Here is an 18,322-nt window from a genome sequence, read left to right as displayed (position 1 = left end):
TTTTTTCTAGCATTGTCAATTTCTATAATCAGTTGGTTGCCAAGATGTTTACTGGAAGCTAATTCTGGTGCTCGAAAATGTTATGTTACATTATAACTCACATTCGAACATCACTTATGATTTCAGTAATAATGGGGAAGGCTGAGGTTTGTTACTATAGTACGGTGTATTCTTAAATGTTGTTTTACTCTTTGTCAGCATGTACTTTGCTTAGCTTGTTTTCAGCAGTGTTTGTTATGGGATGTGTGAAAAGCAGATGCTTGTTTGTTATGGGATGTGTGAAAAGCAGATGCTTAAAGGAGCAATCCAAGCAATATCCTATATGTGTGGGGGGATTTCCCCCCAATAAATCAGTTCTGTATTATTGGATAATACTTACTGCCTTTTTTTAATTTTTTATTCAGCTCTTAATGCCATTTTTAATGGGTTTTAATATACTGAGCATCCTTTGATTTCCATAGCAGGTTTTAGCCCACCTCCCCAGCAGTGCAAGATCTTTGTAACTGTTTGTGATCATTTGTTGCCAATATTCCCAGCAGTTTGAGCCGAAACTGTAACAATAGATAATGTTACCTTAGACATATAAGAATACATTGTAGTTGCCGAGTTACACTGACTGAAGGATTGATTTGAAACTGAAAGGCAGCCATTTAGTGAACCCTGGGAAGCTAGATTCCAGGAGAATGAATCGATCGGCAGCTTAGGTAATTAGTTTTCAATAAAGATAATCAAAGGCATATAATAAAACAATTGTTTTTTTTATTTTTTTTATTTAAAGCTGCTTGGATTGCCTCTTTAAAGATGCTGTCTTTGATTACTAGATTGTGCCTCTTTAATTTTCAACGAGCAATTCATGCAAGCAATTTATTTGCAATTTTGTAAATAAATGTAACGTAGGTTTGAAGCAGAGGTTCTCCAGAGTTGACCCCATTACTTTCAGTTCCGCGGCCCCCCTGCTTCCAGAGATACATAGCTCGGTAGGGGGGTTCCGGTATCTCTCTGCTTTTGAAATCTCCCACATAATGTGGGCCAATAGGAAGCCACACCGGATGACATCACGGCTTTCTATTGGCCCTCAGGATGCGGAATCTTTGAAAAGCGGCTATTACGTGATACCTGCTAGCCAAGCGGAGTGGCTACCAGCATCTCCCACAGATGTAAGTATTCCTGGAAGCAAAGGGATCCCAGAGCTGAAATTAATGGGGTTCAGCTCCATAGACCCCCTGCTTTAATCATATGTTTAAAAAAATTTTACAAATCGCAAAAACAATCGCCTGCTTTGATTACCTCTTTAAACACAGACAGTTATGTCCGTAAATAATTGGACACTGATACAAGTTTTGTTATTTCGGCTGTGTACCAAAATAAATTCAAGTTACAGTTAAATAATGAATATGGACTTAAAGTGCTGTCTATCAGCTTTAATTTGAGGGTATTCACATCCAAATTGGAGGAAGGGTTTAGGAATTACATCTCTTTAATATGTAGCCCCCTCTTTTTCAAGGGACCAAAAGTAATTAGACAATTGACTCAAAAGCTGTTTCATGGACAGGTGTGGGCTATTCCTTCATTATTTCATCATCATTTAAGCAGGTAAAAGGTCTGGGGTTGATTCCAGGTGTGGCATTCGCATTTGGAAGCTGTTGCTGTGAACCCACAACATGCGGTCAAAGGAGCTCTCAATGCAAGTGAAACAGGGCATCCTTAGGCTGCAAAAAAAAAGAAAATCCATCAGAGAGATAGCAGGAACATTATGAGTGGCCAAATACACAGTTCGGTACATTCTGAGAAAAAAAGAACGCACTGGTGAGCTCTGCAACACAAAAAGGCCTGGACGTCCACGGAAGACAACAGTGGTGGATGATCCTAGCATTCTTTCCATGGTAAAGAAAAATCCCTTCACAACATCCAGCCAAGTGAAGAACACTCTCCAGGAGGTAGGCATATCATTATCCAAGTCTACCATAAAGAGAAGACTTCACGAGAACTAATACAGAGGGTTCTCCACAAGGTGCAAACCATTCATAAGCCTAAAGAATAGAAAGGCCAGATTAGACTTTGTCAAACAATATCTAAAATAGCCAGCCCAGTTCTGGAACAGCATTCTTTGGATAGATGAAACTAAGATCAACCTGTACCAGAATGATGGGAAGAAAAAAGTATGGAGAAGGCTTGGAACGGCTCATGATCCGAAGCATACCACATCATCTGTAAAACACGGTGGAGGCAGTGTGATGGCATGGGCATGCATGGCTTCCAATGGCACTGGGTCACTAGTGTTTATTGATGATGTGACAGAAGACAGAAGGAGCCGGATGAATTCTGAAGTGTATAGGGATATATTGTCTACTCAGATTCAGCCAAATTCAGAGAAGTTGATTGGACGGCGCTTCAATTTACATATGGACAATGACCCAAAACATAATGCGAAAGCAACCCATGAGTTTTTTAAGGCAAAGAAGTGGAATATTCTGCAATGGCCGAGTCAATCACCTGATCTCAACGCGATCGAGCATGCATTTCACTTGCTGAAGACAAAACTTAAGGCAGAAAGACCCACGAACAAACACCAACTGAAGACAGCTGCAGTAAAGGCCTGGCAAAGCATCACAAAGGAGGAAACCCGCGTTTGGTGATGTCCATGTGTTCCAGATTTCAAGCAGTCATTGCCTGTAAAGTATTCTCGACAAAGTATTAAAAATGAACATTTTATTTATGATTGTGTTAATTTGTCCAATTACATTTGAGCCCCTGAAGTAAGGGGACTGTGTATAAAAATGATTGCATTTCCTAAACGTTTCATACGATATTTTTGTTCAACCCCTTGAATTAAAGCTGAAAGTCTGCACTTCTATTGCATCTCGGTTGTTTCATTTCAAATCCATTGTGATGGCTTACAGAGCCAAAATTGTGTCAGTGTCCAATTATTTACGGACCTAACTGTATCTTACTATGAAATGCTGATATTGAGGAATTATCATGAAAAGTAATATGACCAGGTCTTCAAAAAAATGGCAGCTATTTTGAATTTTGTTTTATTAATTTTTTAAGATCTGTGTTGTTGGAATCTGAAGTTCGGTCCCTAAGACCTGAATTAATTCTGTGCCCAAGTAAAGCGTCTTGTATTGTACATTTAATTGTATTTGGTGTTATGCTGTTTGGAGATGTTTTTTGGAACAAAATATAAATGTCAAAAGGAGTGGGGCTGTGCATTATTATTGTTTATTTGTGAAGCACCAACATATTCCTCAGCATAGTACAGCGGGGGTTCAAAGTGACATCAATTACATGAACTGAGTAACATACAAATAATAAGGACAAGTAAGAATAGACAAGTGCAGAAGTTAATGAGGGCCCTGCTCGTGAGAAATTACATCTAGAGGGAATATAGGACAATGTTGAAACGAAAGGTAACGTGGCTGCTCATTGTGGGATGGAATCTATCTCAGGATAGTGTATGATCCAGCTGCACAGCTGAAGCCATTAAGGTTTGGGGGTGAGGATGTTAAGGGTTGTTCATGTCGAGTTAGGACCAGCTGTGTGGCAAGACCAAATAAGGTTTGAGCGGGAGTAGTCGATGTTAGGCATTCGCCAGATACATTTCCTTGAAAATTTGAGTTTTCAGGTAGTTTTTAAATGTCTGAAAGCTGGGGGAGAGTCTGATGGTGCGTGGTAGGAAATTCCAGAGATTTGGGACAACATGGGAGAAATCTTGTAGATGGGAGTGAGGGGAGGTAATAATGTTGGAGGAAAGGCGGATGTACTGTAATTGGCAGAACGTAGGGGGTGTTTAGGGTTATATTGGGATGAGGGCTGAGATGTAAGGGAGGGGGCAGCAGTGTTGAGAGCTTTCTAAGTCAGAACTATGGTTTTACATTTTGTTTTAGATTATATGGAAAGCCAGTGTAGGGATTTGCATAGTGGAGCAGCAGAAGTGGATCATTGAAGGAGGCCTGGCAGCAGCATTTAGAATGGATTGGGGTTGGAACAAGCATAATGCTATAGGTGATAGTTGCAGTAGTGAAGGTGGGACAAGATGAGTGAATGAATTAGGATTGTAGTTGTCATGAGTGAGAAAAGGGTATATCCTAGCCAGTGGCGGATTTACAAATCTGCCACCCCTATGCACTTACCTGGTGCCGCGTTCCTCCTTTGTGCCGCCGTCCTCCTTCAGCGTCAAATGCCACTGCGACGTCACATGGCATTGCGTTGCCACGGCAACATGACATCATATGGCATAGTGTGCGAAGGAGAAGGTAAGAACTGTACAGAGGCCCCATGCTTTACTTCAGCAGTCCGTGGGGAAGACAGCAGGGGCTCTGTATAGTTTAACGGGAAAAAAAAGAGAGATTTGCCACCCCAAAATGTTTCTCCCCTAGGCCCATGCCTATCGGGCCGAATAGGAAATTCTCCACTGATCCTAGTGATATTTTGGAGTTGGAGATGGCAGGACTTAGTAATGGAGTGAATATGATAAATGAAGGAGAGTGCAGCGTCAAAGATGACTTCTAGACAGTGGGCTTGGGGTGTTGATGTGGCTGTGGTATTATTAGGCTAAGGACCCGCTGCGGTCGGCGGTGCGCGTGGCCGCGGGCCACCAGCCCCCTTCCTCCAGTCTGGAGGTCCCCGCTGGCTCCTTCCGACGTGACTGACTGCGTGCTGTGGTTGTGCACGAGTCATCCAATGAGGGAAGGAGGGGAGGAGGAAGGAGCTACGGGAGGGAGGCAGCTTGGGAGGGAAGTCTTGAGGCAGCCGTGCATGGCTCTCCCTCCATTTCCCCCCCTCCCCCCCTCCCGTGCATAGCTCGGACGGACGGGACACGTAATAATTGTGCATAGATGCATACATGTATTACATGTATTGTGACATCGGGTCATGTTCTCGCTCTTTACAAACATGGCCGCGCCCCCCCTCGTCATTTTCCCCGCCCGCCCGACCCATTTGGCAAAGCCCCCCTGCGTGCATCACAGTTCACTGCAGACCGCAAATCGCGGTGCAGTGAGTTGCACGCGCCGCCGGCAAGCAAGGCAGCCGTGCGGACGCGTGCAGCGGGGCTCAGCCTTAACCATGAGAGTTTGGGTGTAGGGTGGCAGTGGAAGGGAGAAAGAGTATTAGTTCTGTTTTGGACGTTAAGCTTCAGGTAATCATGGGACATCCTGGAGGAGATTGCAGAAAGACAGTTGGTGACATGGGACAAGAGAGAGGGGGAGAGGTCAGGGGAGGAGAGTTAAATGTAAGTATCATCGGCATAGAGATGATACTGAAACCCAGCCCTGCAAATGAATCAATAAATCAAGTCAGTGAATCAGATAACTTCAGGGATTTAACAATCCCAACATTTTACTGGGTATTAAAACAATATGACATATAACATTATTGGTTTGCAAAGATATTATTACCCCTAAAAGCCACAGGGATGCATTTAGTTAAAATTCAGCACTATGGGGAAACCTCAGAAACAAGACGGTATCATACAAAAATGTACATGTTCCAGGTTCCCATGAAAAGAGGAGGATTTTCATAAGATATGCATAGATTCTTTTTATTACAGTCTCATTCCAATTATCCCTCTCACTTGTCCAATTTCGTAACTGTGCATTGCATGTTTTGGCTGCAGCAATATACATGAGATCATTTCTTTGAATGACTGGATTTTTTTTTAAATATCTTTTGGTACCTTTAAGAATATATATATACAGTGTTCGACAAACCTATACATTTGCTCGCCCCGGGCGAGTGGATTTAACCCCCGGGCGAGTATATATTGGCCCAAGCAGCACACGTTTGGTACTAGGTGGCGAGTAGATTTTTTTGTGATTTGTCAACCACTGTATATATATATATATATATATATATATATATATTTATATATATATATATATACAGTGGTTGACAAATCACAAAAAAATCTACTCGCCACCTAGTACCAAATATATATATATATATATATAAAATATCATTTTTTTTTATATTTTATTGTAGCAGATATATACTTTCAAGGGTACAGAAAATAAAACCCATGGGGCGGTTTGGGATTTTAGGGGTGTGGGTACAGAAAAAAACAAAACAATATGTAATGTGTTGGGGGAGAGGGGAGAGGGGAGCAGGATTGCATCAACATCCATTAACAGTGATAACAATAAATATTTAAATATGCTCACTGTTAGTTTATATTTCACAACATTCGTCTAAACAGGTTTCTAGTATAATGAAGGACATACTGTACAGAAAACACCTAGTGGCTCTGTGGGTCTGAACATCATTTGTTAATCAAAGTGAGACAGAGACTGGGTCTTCTCCTAGTGAAGTGTTTGCCAGATTTGATTAATTATCTTGTTAATGTGTGGGGTTGGACCTTTCCAGGAGGCTGCGATGGAGCATTAGTTGCTGCCAGAATATGAAAGAGAAGTTTGCGGCCATTATATTTGATGTTTTGGGGTGGTCTGTTCAATAGTGCCAACCAGGGGTCCGCTCTGATTGATATCTCCAAGGTCCTGTTTATGAGGCTGAAAACGTCCAACCAGACCGTGCTAATAAGAATCAAAAAAATCTGCAGCACTCACTGGTCAGGTAAATAGTAAAATAGGGTTTAATTCTTCACATAAGCATCAGGGGTAAATACAAGAAAGAATGGAGCGACGTTTCGAACCTCTTGGTCCTCCTTTCTTGTATTTACCCCTTGTGTGATGAATGAAACCCTATTTGACTATTTACCTGACCAGTGAGTGCTGCAGATTTTTTGGATTTTTATTCTACCTACTGTATTTTGTTGCTGGGTGGTGAGCCTCCTGGCTGCACTGCAAGATTGCAAGATAAGTGATTTGTCCTAATTCTTTGTCTATTTGAGTGCCCTGAACATCTTGTGTTGTGACAGTGCTAATAGTAGGGCAGCTCCACCATATGTGTAGCATTGCCCCCTTTTGGCCACCGCCCCATAAACAGTCTGGGGAAGTGCTTTTGAATATCTTATTTAATCTACCAAGGGCCAAGTACCAGCGGTACAGAACTTTGCAACTATTCTCTTTAGTGGCTTAATTGATGGATACTGATGCCACTGCTCTCCAAATCTCCTCCCAATCTTGCTGCTCAGGGGGTTCACCCAGATTGCGTTCCCACCTATTAATATAGTTCAAATCTTTTTCAGAGCATTGTGGGGAAATAAATTGATAAAGAGTGAACAGGAGTCCTCTCTCCAATGGGGTAGACAGGCAAGTCTCCTCAAAGGGAGAGTTGTTGCTGCATAGACTCTTGTTAAAGTACGATAGGATAAAGTGTCTCATTTGCATGTATCGGAACTGTTTGGAGTTGGGGATCTGATCTACTTCTTTGAAATGCATGTAGGATTTGATTTTGGAGTTTGAAAGTAGGCATCTCACCCTTGAGTAGCTATGTAGAACGTCAACTCCACCCACTGGATTGTTAATGAACCAGGAAGACAAAGGACTTTGAATCCACAACTGCATTCAATCTGAACTCCTTCAGTGTACATCTGTGACGCCCAAAGGCGTACAGCCTTTGGCGCAGCTAAAGGGTGTGAGCCGTTTGCTGCCGTTCACTGATGATTAGTGATGTTAAAGCTTCTCTTTTTCAATCTGAAACTCACCAGCACTTTTATCCCATGTACCCAATTTTCCAACTCTATCTGGCCATGAAATGTCTGTGAATTGACGGTATAACCCCTATTCATTTAATGTAACCATGTATTGTTATAGCTCTGTGCCCAGGACATACTTGAAAACGAGAGGTAACACTCAATGTAGTACTTTCCGGTAAAACATTTGATAAAAAAATATGAGTACAGTACATTGAAGGTGCAAGTGTATTGAAATACTGTAGATACAGTGGTGAGAAATAGTTTGTGAACCCCAATGATAATTACAGAAATTCCATAGTTTTTCCATGATACACTTCTTGAATCAAACCAGTCTTTTCTTAAATATCCAATAGTGTTTATATTAACCAATTCCATGTCTTTTGAAACAAAATGATGTATGAATTAGACAAACAATTAGGAATCAGGGAATGTGCAAAAGTAAGTGAAACCCTGGTTTTATCAGCTAAATTAAAGGAATAATTAGAATTAGGTATTTAAATAATTAGGTAGATCTTCAGGTGTGAGTTTGGGAGGCCCCACCCTATAACAAGATCAGAAACTTTGTGAGTTTGGTCTTCACTATATAGGTGTGTGGGAAGACCTTGAGAAAGTGCAACACTTGCGTGAAACACGTGGGAGAATTGTTCTTTTTTGAACACCGTTATTTATGTTCCAATAAAGCCTTTTTTTTACTTCCTGTATACCTGGTTACCCATTTTGTCTTTATTTCAAACTGTCGATAACAAGTGAGTGCCCCGTTTTCCTCTGCATCTCTTCAGTGTGGAAAGACATCATGTCATGATCAAAATAGATCTCTGAGGAACTCAGAAAAGCAGTTATTGATTTCATAAGTCTAGAAAGGGTTACAAAACTATTTTTATGGATTTGGGGCTCCACCAAACCACTGTCAGACAGATAGTGTACAAATGACGAAGGTTCAAGACCAGAGGTCACTCTTCCCAGGAGCAGTCGTCCTACCAAAATCTCTCCAAAAACAAACCTGCAAATCATCCAAGAACTCACAAATAACCCCAGAGTAAGATCCAAGGATCTGCAGGCAACTCTCGCCTTGGCTAATGTGTGTGTTCATGACTCAACTATCAAAAAAATATTGAACAATAATGGTGTTCATAAAAGGATATCCAGGAAGTAACCACTGTTCTCAAAAAAGAACATTGCTGCCCATCTGAAGTTCGACACAGAGCACATAGATGATCCACAAGACTTCTGGAACAATGTTCTCTAGACAGACACAGGTAGAACTTGTTGGACTCAAAGAGAAAAACTATGTTTGGCGAAAACCAAACACTGCATTCGAACAGAAGAACCTCATCCCAACCATCAAGCATAGTGATGGGAGTTGATGGTTTTGGGCTGCTTTGCTGCCTCAAGACCTAGATGGCTTGGATGACACAATCATGAGTTCTTCATTGTATCAGAAGATTCTAGAGGAGAATGTCAGGCCATCCATCTGTAAGCTGAAGCGAAAGTGACTCATGCAGCAAAACAATGATCCTAAACATGCAAGCAGATCTACAAAAGAATGGCTGCAGAATAAGAAATTCCGCATTTTAGAATGATCTAGTCAAAGTCCGGACCTAAACCCCATTGAAATGATGTGGCAGGACCTGAAGCGAGCTGTCCATGCAAGGAAGCCCTCAAATGTCACTGAGTTGAAGCAGTTCTGTAAAGAGGAATGGTCCAAAATTCCTCAAAACCAATGTGAGAGACTGACCAGCAGTTACCGGAAACGCTTAGTTGAAGTCATTGCTCCTCAACGGGGTGCCACCAGGTACTGAATCTAAAGGTTCACATATATACTGTTTCACACATGGATATTGAATGTTGAATCATTTGTAGATAAATAAATGTTGAAAAAGTATAATGTTTTTGTGTAATTTGTTTGATCATGTTATCTTTATCCATTATTACAACTTAGATTAAGATCGGATAACATTTTAGGTTTGAAATATGTGAAAATCCTAAGTGGTTCACAAATTGTTTCTCGCCACTGTAGGTATTTGGAATGTATAAATCATTATGGAATTCCCAGATGATATCGAAATACAGATAAATAGATATAAAGTGTTTGTGTATTTCTAACAATGGAGTAGGGAAGGATTGTTCGGGAGAGACCTCGCCGTTATGCCTCCAATGAATACCACTGACGCTTTAAAAGAAGTGAGAGCACACGTCTACCTTTACTTATTTGGCAGAGGCAATTCCTTACTTCAGTAACCGGGGAATGGAGTTTATGCAAACTAACTACAACAGAATTTCAGTTTCAGTTTCGCCCTCTAAAAATAGATGCGTTTGCAATCTGTATAATACATTAAAAAGAGTGGATGATAATTAATGAGCGAGTGAGTGAATTAATGAAGCAGTTATTGACCTAAAGTTTTATTACTGGTTGTCACGGAGACCATTTACACCTTTTTTCCAGGATCATGCATTGAGCAAACCAAGTTAGTGAAATAAATTGTAAATTTATTCACAGGAAAAGGCAAACACTATATATTCCTAGGTGTAGGGGCTTATCAATCCAAAGCTTACCCTAAAAAGTCTTGGAACTGAAATCAACCTGCAGTTCCAAACGCCACAGCCCCCCTCTCTCTACAAACGGCTGGAATTCACTTGGTGCTTAGAATCTTAGAAAACTTTGAGAGAACTTTGAGAGACACTGGAAAAAAAACACTATCTAATGGGCGCAAGGGGTTATAATACCTTTGACTTTCATTCAAAAAATACTAAAGCCCAATCCAAAGTGTGAGAAATGTATCCGCTGCCAATCAGAGACAAGCTGGTAGACACAACAGGGTTACCTGGAAATCTGAGTGAACCAAGAGGCATGGGCAATTTGGCACCTCTGGCCCTGGTTCCCTGAATGCCACCCGCGGTGACAGGCTCCTGTCTGGTGGGATCAATGGAAATACAAAGGGCGTCCATTGATCTCAGGATGTGGATACTTGAATCCTTCCCTCCTATCCAAATGGTCTTGACACCTTGGACACATCCTCAATGGATTTCATCTCACTGTATGAGTAGACACAGTGGCACCCAAGTTGGTAGCCCACTGGCTCACTCAGAACACTGGCTCTGAAAGTACCAACTCATCTCTGTGCTCAATCATATGTTTTAAAACACACTGTTCCATAAAATATACACTTTAAAACACACTGTTCCATAAAATATACACTTTAAAACACACTGTTCCATAAAATATACACTTTAAAACACACTGTTCCATAAAATATACACTTTAAAAAACATCCTAAGTCTTTTGGTTATGGGAAATAGAATAAGAAGCTGCACGTTATTTCTTACTAGCCATATTCCCTACACACTCTACAATAAATTTAGGACTGGACTTTTAAAAGTTCCCTGACAACCTTGTAGATGATTGGAGTAGTCCCAGAACCCTTACACCGGTTCTGGGTGACCTGGGCATTTACTGGGTATCCCCATTAACCTAGGGACCCCCTGACTATTTCAGGGACACCTCACATCTCTATGCCCCATTTACCTTTCTGGTCTGTGCTGAAGCATGGTTGGAGCACCTCAGAACCTCTATGCAGGTTCTGAGTGACCTGGGCGTTTACTAGGTATCCCCATTAACCTAGGGACCCCTTTACTGTTTCAGGGACACCTCACATCTTGCAGGGACCCCTAGTGGTGAGTCGCACAATCATTTTCAAGGGGAGATATTACCGAGACAATGTGTCAACATGCATCCAGGCATCTGACCTGATTTCTGGGTACATTTTTAGAGGAACCAGCAGCTCTGGGCCCTGACTAGATAGACACAATCAGACAACACTTTCATTGCAACACCCCCCCCCCCTTCCCACCCCCCTTCACACCCACCCCGCTCTGAAACTCATGCAACAGCAATTCCTGCTTGCTGGCATCCCTGGAAAGGTAAGAACACAAACAATATTTGTCGCATAATCACAGGTAATGCTTTTACAACAGTTGGGTCCAAGAGCTAACACTCCTGAACCCAAAAACATGCTTAACCTTTATTAGTGAGCCTGGCTACCTCTTCACCGTCACACTGGTGTTGGACTTGGTAACAGCTAATACTAGGTTAATTACAGTAGGTTGTCTTAGTTCTGCACTTTTATAGATATAACATAGAATGGTCCCAAATAGAACTTGTATTCTTTTTATATTGTAAAAATGCAACATGAAAGTAAGATTTTTAGACCACAGGGACTTTTTCGTCAGCATCTGAAAATGGCACTGATGACGTTTTCAAATCCAGCATGATTCCTTTGTGTATGTGCAGGAAAATAAATAAATACATCAACAATAGCTTGAAGTTGTAGCTCTATTATCTCACTGATGTTAACCTTTGAGGATAAGCTTTTAGAATAACTAAGCTTCCTCCTTCAGGAATGTCACTACCCAGAATCCTTGTTTGTAGCTTAACCACTCTACATCATGTGATAACGGAGTGAATGGAACAGGTTTGTGGACCTGTGGAAGAAATGCAAGCACACCTTTGGGTATTTTATCTTTGTTGTACTCATAAAGAAAAAAAACATTTTGTTGCACTCACAGTGCTTTCCTTCCTTAGTATTCTCAATAGAATTGGGATCAGAAGTCTTGTCTCAATGGGCGTCTCTAATCTGGTACTGTGTTGCATCTCATATTCAACATGTCACTATTATCCTACTACCGTATTCACGGCAACATGTATATTAGCAGTACAAGGTATCTCTGTTATTTCTTGTTATTCATTAAGCGATTGGCAATTTTTTTAATTTGGAGTATTATAATATCAATAACTTTCTCATTGTTACAAGGCTACAATGAATATTAATGTTGTTTGTTTCATCAATGGCATACAAAATGCAATTTATAGAACTATCTGCCTTATGAAGCCCTCACCAAAATGTCAGTGGAGTTTCAGTGAAGTTAAGCCTTTTTGAGTAATGTTTACACAAGGAAGTAAGCGTTAATGTGACAGCCCTCACATGATTGCTGCTCTGTGACCATTCATACTGCAGAATGAGGTTGTGCTTGGTCATTCAATGCAAACATTCGGATCGGCACAAATATTTATACCCACTTGCCTCCAAGACCATAAGATAAACCAACATCTAACTTCGGTTTCTCTGGAGATCCAGCTTTAAGTGTTTTGGGTGGTAATCCTGGTGAGCGTCTTCTGGTTCTCATAGGATAAGTTATTTATTTCATGTTTAGCTCAGCAACAGCAAACTATGACAATCACCATTAAATCCGGAATCTCCTTTCAAATGTGTTTTATTTTTTTCCTGTACCTGAATACGGGCGCTGAACATGTGGTTACATCTTGTCTTCTTTTTTTCGGTAGGTGTGGTAGGAAAAAGCTTGAGATCTTTTTATTTTATTTTTTCCCCCCATTGGGTTCAGATGAGAAAGTATATATTGGGAGAGTTGGACATTATAGATTTAACCAATAACCTTATTAGGCGATGTATGACATCATGCATTATATACATTTCTTTCTGAGCCAACTTCACTGTTAGGGATTTAAATCCTCTACTATCTTGTAATATAACTGATGTGGCTTTTGATTATTAAAAACTTGCAGTGATCACTTAATTCATGCATCTACTCAATGGTTAGGCACCAATACAAAGTAATTATGATAGGCTATTGTATCATAGAGCGTACAATTAATATATTTCATCAATCAAATTAACATTTACACAAAAATGTCAGAATATGAATTCAGAAGCTCAAAGATCATGATGCAGGATACACATTTTATCCTGTCAAAAGCACATGTGCCCCCAGGCTCATTCTTCCTGATCAGAAGCAGTTCCCAGGCCTATATCCCTCAATGCTAGAAACGTTATGGAATGGATAAGGGTTTGTCCCCGCATGCTACTGCAGCGCCCGCTGTGGCGGACGAGAGCCCTCCCCTCAATGGCGCCGGGCCCGCTGCGAGGGGGGGCCGCAGCGCTGTGGCGAGAGTTTCTCCTGCTCTCAATAGAATTGAGAGCAAGACTCGCAACGGAGAGCTAGGCCCCCGGCGGTTCAGCAAATGAGGGCGAACCTGCCGGGTGACGTCATGGCCGCGCCCCCGTCACTCCCCTGCCACGCCCCCACCCCCCCGGTCTCTTCCTGCAGCTCACTGCAGACCAGGGAATCGGCTGCACGCGCCGCCAGCCTCGGGGGGGCGCGTCAGCGGAGGCACTGGGACCTTAGCCTATTACTGCAAGAGCTACTATAATCCCCCATAAAGTTCACTCCCATAATTCCTTTTGTCTGTGTTAGGACTTCTACCCTTAAGCAGATGCCATTTGGAATTTTAGGACAATTGTAGTCACCTTAATTCCACAGTTGTTTAGTGTTGGCTCAAAATGAGGACATCTCTGGTGGACCTAGTTGTGATTGAAGAAGACTCATCACCACCAGCATTTTTATGACTATGTTGATGTTCCAGAACATGAAGAATTAGGAGATAATTCTACATAGTCCAAAGCTGCCATTTGGGCTATTTTTCAGACAAAAACCCCCATCGACTTCAAAGAGGATTTTTGTCAAAAACATGCGCGTCAGGATATATAAAATAAGGCCCTAAGAGCTCCAGGAAATCGGGAAGTTTCCTGTCTCATAAAAAGTGTCATTATATGATTGAGCTGAGTCGAGTCAGGTTAAATAGTACACACTGTTCAGCAAATGTTGGGCTTATTAGAGTCAAAAATGGGAGACACCTTAACACACAATGCATACTTTGGTGATTCCATGATTGATATTGACATCAGAAAATGCATTGACTCTCTTCTCTGCTGCAGGAGCCAGTTCTGCAGGCCCCTCTAGCAGTAAAGGGATTAATGGATTTAGGAGAGGAGGTAAAGACTCTCTTTACTGCCAAAAGAAATAAGGATGGATATATTTTACCCTCCAGGAAAGTTGAAAGTACTGGAAAGTTGTGAGACATAAATCAGAAGAAAAGTTTGCTAAGCTAAGGTCACCACTAGTTCTGTGTTAGTGAAGTCCCCCCCCCCCCCTCAACTATGCAGAAATTACAGAATATTCAAAACTATTTATCTGAAATAAGTATTAATTACAGTATTTCTAGATAACATTTTTTTCACGTCAGTCACACTTACTCCCGTTATTACTCCCAATGCGTTAATTCTAACGTCTTATTTCCACATTGAAAACAAGGTTGGCACTTGCATTATCCCCTTAACACATGCAATATTTACCGCGCTATTTATTACATTATGCTGTGTTGGTGGGGGTTGTAACATTGGCTACATGTATATTTGCCAGGTAGATGACACCATCCCAAACCTAATCTTCATGGTGTCTGTTTACTTAATTGGCTTACCATGTTACCAAATTGAAAAAATGACATTCAAAGTAATTAAAGCAGGGGTTTTCATCTCCAATCCTCAAGACCCCCCACAATAGGTCGAGTTTTCAGGATATCCCTGCTTCAGCACAGGTGGCTCAATCAGTGGTTCACTGCTTTCCCTCGGGTGGTGAGTCTAGAGGACTGAAGTTGAGAACTTCTGAATGAAAGGCTGTACAGGCATACCCCGGTTTAAGGACACTCACTTTATGTACACTCACGAGTAAGTACATATCGCCCAAAAGGCAAACGGCAGCTCACGCATGCGCCTGTCAGCACGTCCTGAACAGCAATACCGGCTCCCTACCTGTACCGAAGCTGTGCGCAAGCGGGGAAGCTATAGAGCCTGTTACACATCCGTTATTTACATCAGTTCTGCATGTGTATGACGATTGCAGTACAGTACATGCATTGATAAGTGGGGAAAAGGTAGTGCTTCACTTTAAGTACATTTTCACTTTACATACATGCTCTGGTCCCATTGCGTACGTTAATGTGGGGTATGCCTGTATTTTCTGCTTTGATTTTTTTTTTTTCTATTTTACATTTAGTTTGCTCGCTGCAAAACCAGGGATACACTTACATTTCACTTTCTTTATTTGCCCTTGCAACACTCTGCAAACAGACAGGCACTCCTGGGAGGCTAATTGCAAACGTTTGTTCACTCCTTGGAAATGATTGGCCCTTTTTTACAGTTAAAAACTTCAGCTCTTATATGAATGTCTTACTTAGTTTCTTTGGGACAGTGTACACATGGCTGTGCATATATCTTTGCCCCAAGGAGCTCACAATCTAATTGTTAGTATGGGCGTTGCAAGGAGACACAGGGGTAGCACAAATGTGTTTTCCCCAGAGCCACAGCAAATTAAAAAAAAAACATTTGCCGCAGCTGCTTGCAGGGATCCCTGTGAAACCACAACCGTGGAGAAAAGAAATCGGGCTTGATCTGCAGCTTGCCCACAGGTGTAACTTGCCCGTAGTCGCAAAGAGAGTGGACTCTGGGATTTAAAGAGGCAGTCCGAGTGTTTTTTTTTGTTTTGTTTTGTTTTCTATGTGTTTGGAGCAGGGGGACTCCGGAGCTGATCTTCATTATTTGCAGTTCCAGGGGACCCTTGCTTCCAGAGATACTTACCTCCGAAGGGGGTGCCGGTATGCCTCTGCTTTTCAAAGCTCCCATGTCACATGGGCCAATAGGAAGCCGCACCGATGACGTCACGGCTTCCTATTGGCCCGCAGTGCGCGGGAGCTTTGTAAAGTGGCCATTACGTGATCTCTGCTAGTCGAGCGGCTTCTGCCACCTACTACTGAGGTAAGTATCTGTGGGAGCAGGGGGTTCCCAGAGCTGAAATTAATGGGGTTCAGCTCCGGAGACTGCTGCGTCAATCCTATTTTTATTTAAAAAATAAATAAAGCCAATTGATTTGCCTCTTTTAAGGCAGGGATAGGCAACTGTTTCCTGCCATTTATATTTGATATGATAATATTCTGGAATTTGTGAGCTTCAACCAACCAATTCCTCAGTATCTCACAACCTTGTTATCTGTTTAAATGTACAGTATATATTTTTTAATTTTAATTAAGCACGTCCATTGGGTTTGTGTAAAAAGCAGCACATTTTTTATCAACGATCCTGGAAACATTGCAAATCGTTGCATTTCCCTTTTCTTTTTATTTTCAATAGAAAAACCCAACCACATTCCTCTGCTAAGAAGCGAACCCGAATGTAAATAAATAGTCCTTTCATTCCAGAGGGTCCACAAGAAGGACAAGGAGGGTGGCTGATTTTGAGTGACATTTTGGACATCGCCTGCTGTTTCTGCTTATCGGATACCAGCTGTAAACCCTGAACCTTTAATCTGCGACTGTGGCCCCCTTGATCCCAGATTAAATTTCTGTGTGTTTATGGGGGGGGGGCGGTGGGATTAGAAAGTCGGTTACGAATTTTGGATTTGTAAACAGAGATGTTTCAGGTATTAGTAAAAGCTCAGGTGAATGATAAAGGCAGGTTTCCTCTGTGTGCTGTGTTGGTAGCTATGCAACAAAGCCTGGCAAGCCCTATTTTTATATCATATCAAGTGTATGTTGTGGCATTTTACAACTCGCACAGAGCAATCCTTCTGTAGTTCTAATCCGGTAAGACTAGCACATCATTTTGGCCTCTACATGAACGGATGGAAGAGGCAAGTTCAGCCTCACTGGTTGTAAATGACGTGTTTAAGTAAGCTCTTCGTTAGAATGGTAAACCAGATGAAGCTATGTTAAAGTTGACATTTTCAGACCTGTCTGCCACGGCTTAGACCCATTATCCGGATACAGATCCAGAATTTGGGAAACCAAAGTTATTTTTTTTTACAAGGTGTTTTAGTTGGGGGGGGGGGGGTATATATTTTTTTTTTCCATTAGGAGATTGCTCATTTAAAGTGAGATGCGAGGAATGAGGGATGTCTTTACATCAGGCAAAGGAGTTGCACAGCTCCATTTCTCTAGAGAAGAAATTATTCTTCAGGAGCCTTCAACTTGTCCAGACTTTTATAATTTAGGCAGCCTAGGTGTAATTAATATAGCAAATGAGACATTCAAAACAGCTGTGTCTGCATCTTAAGAATAGTATTCCACTTGTTCTGCTGCATGTTTGGGAAGGCGCAGAATGTGAAGATTCTGCAGTATTTCAGTCCTAGCGGACATGTCTGACAACCTCAAATGAATGGGATGAAAGTAGATATATATTTTTAATTGTTAAATGAGGAACCTGAAATATGCAGTGATTTTGGAATAAAGACTAGTTTGTTCTGTTGCTGACCCCAGCAGATATTGGATTACTGTCATACTATTGGCTCTACCATTCCACGGAGCATGTTCCCTAATTGGCTCAAGAATATATTCAGCCATGTTATGCCGCCTGATAGAAAACAAAATTAAAGTGCCGTGCGTTTTGCCCCTCACTATCTTTCCTATATATTTTTGTTCATTAATGATGTTGGGGGTGTATAATGTTTGTGATTTAATCATATCTCTGTGTAAAAAAATATATATATATATATATTTTTTTCTTCCTATAAATAACTTTTTTAGTGTGGGCTGTTTATTTTCCTTTCACCGCTAAATATATATATATATATATATTTTCTCGTTGAATACTCAAACTAATAATTTGACCCTAATCTCCTCAACTTTCATGTTTTAGGACACGACCCAAAATATTTTGAGACTTCATTATACTGAAATCTGTGTGGTCTTTTCTGCCGACTCCCTGGAGTATTTCCAAAAATATTCATCACGCTGCCGTTTCAAGAGGAACATGACCGGAATAACTAATCTTTTCCCCAGAGTTTGTACCTGGCAAGCCTCTTTTCTCATTGCCTCATGCTATATTT

The 18,322-nt window shown here is 41.3% G+C and overlaps 1 protein-coding gene across 1 annotated transcript in view; it reads left to right on the top strand.

Moving 5' to 3' along the window:
• The window catches only part of LOC142487104 (GDP-mannose 4,6 dehydratase-like), a 147,655-nt gene that overhangs the window by 54,173 nt on the left and 75,160 nt on the right, over positions 1 to 18,322 (top strand). The gene's annotated exons all lie outside the window — the stretch shown is intronic.

This window comes from Ascaphus truei, chromosome 2 (genome assembly GCF_040206685.1).
Source record: "Ascaphus truei isolate aAscTru1 chromosome 2, aAscTru1.hap1, whole genome shotgun sequence".
In the NCBI taxonomy this organism is placed as follows: domain Eukaryota; kingdom Metazoa; phylum Chordata; class Amphibia; order Anura; family Ascaphidae; genus Ascaphus; species Ascaphus truei.
Note: the sequence above shows the minus strand (reverse complement) of the source record. Positions and strands in the feature narration are given on the sequence as shown.